This window comes from Cyprinodon variegatus, unplaced genomic scaffold (assembly GCF_000732505.1).
Source record: "Cyprinodon variegatus isolate N-32 unplaced genomic scaffold, C_variegatus-1.0 Scaffold144, whole genome shotgun sequence".
Lineage (NCBI taxonomy): Eukaryota > Metazoa > Chordata > Actinopteri > Cyprinodontiformes > Cyprinodontidae > Cyprinodon > Cyprinodon variegatus.
In genome coordinates this window covers 486527-488441 of record NW_015150597.1, presented here as the reverse complement: position 1 = coordinate 488441, position 1915 = coordinate 486527, and positions in this window count along the sequence as shown.

Below are 1915 nucleotides of genomic sequence, written 5' to 3'. Positions count from 1 at the left end.
TGGGCTTTTGAATATAAGACAGTAGGCTTGATTTCACTTATAGCAGTTCTACTCTGATTACAAGTAGCTTCCCAGGACAGAGGCCAGGACGGCTCCAGCGATGGCAGAGGTGAAGGTCATTTTGGCAGATGGGGCACCACTGAGCGTGACTGGGTTGCACTTGTCTGTAGAGCAGCAGGTAATTGCTGTGGTGTAAGTGACACCCAGCAGAGATGAATTTGTGGAACTGTTGCAGGCGGTGTCATTAACTCTGCAGCCTTGTTGGGTGAAGCCACTGAAACTTGAGATGCTTGGAAAAGCTACAGAGAAATGTTTCAGTTTAGTTTCATTTTGTAACAACAACAGTGATGAGTTATTCAAATGTTGCTATGCAAAAACGTACTTGCACGTCCAGTGAAACAGACACTGTTGTTGTCAGTGCAGTTCTCTTCCCCTGAGTTCAGGCAAAAGCCAAACACACTTGCTGAGCATTTGTTGCAGACCAAGGACTCCACTGAAACAGACAGAAATAGATGCTCAATTAAAGCATGGCCAAAGAAGCATCAAAAATTGGAAAATCAAGACAAATAATTTCATACAGAAATTCCTTGTTGATCGCCCCCTGATTTGAGGTAGACAAAAACTAGTTAATCTCCGAGAACAAATAACAAAAGATCAGGAGTGTTTTGAGATGAATTTTCCTATGTAGATGGAGATTGAAATCAACCAAAAGCTTTACTAAAGTAAAGATGGGTTGGAATTTTTCCAAATGTGACTAGTAAAGCTGAAAGCAATGATTCAAACTGGTTGAAATAAACTTTATTGCCTCCCTGAAGGTAGAGATATATCCATATGAATCCTTTTTCCCCAAAGTAGTCTGGGCTTCTGCCAAAGCTCTGCTGTGTTGTTTGTATTGTCTTAAGTAGCATCTAGTTGACCTCACCCTAACTTGAGATGCAGCCAAATTAGACGGCTTCCAATATCATCCATCCTCTTCTGCTTATCCGGGGTCAGGTCACGGGGGTAGCAGCTTCAGTAGGGAGGCCGATACGTCCCTCTCCCCAGCCACTTGGGCCAGCTTCTCCAGGGGAATCCCAAGGCGTTACCAGGCCAGCAGAGAAACATAGTCCCTCCAGCGTGTCCTGGGTCTCCTTCTGGGTCTCCTCCTGGTGGGACTTGCCCAGAACACCTCACCAGGGAGGCGTCCAGGAGGCATTCTAACTAGATACCCGACAGCAGACGCTGCACCAATCTGTCTGTCGATCTCCCGCTCCATCTTCCCCTCATTCATGACAAGATCCAAAGATACTTAAACTCCACTACTAAGAGCAGAACATCCTCCCCAACCCTCACCCCGGCTGCTTCACACTGGGCTGTGAACCGCTCCAGTGAGAGCTGTAAATCACACCCTGATGAAACTAATAGAACAATGTCATCTGCAATTAACAGAGACACAATCCAAAAGGGATCCCCTGAACAACTTGGCTGCACCTACAATTTCTGTCCATAAAAAAATATGACCAGAATCAGTGACAAAGGGCAACCTTGGAGTCCAACTCACCACCCAGCAGCACACCACCCCCACTATAAATAATGTTGGTACTGCACTGCTTCCCCCTAATGAGACGCCGGATTGTGAACCAGTATTGCTTCGGAGCTGTCTCCATGCTTCAAAGTCTCTCTCTGTGGCCTCTCTGAACTCTTCCCTTGCCCAAGTTTTTGCCTCAGCAGCAAGCCGAGCCACACATGCACCTACAGCCTTGTAGTCACAGCTCCGAGTGGCCACATCAACAATAGAGACATGGTCCACTCAGACTCAATGTCCTCCTCCTCCCTCAAAATGTGTTCAAAGCTCAGCCGAAGGTGGGAGTTAAAGCTTCTTCTCACAATACGTTTGGACCTACCAGGTCTGACCAGGCAAACCCACGCTCCACGC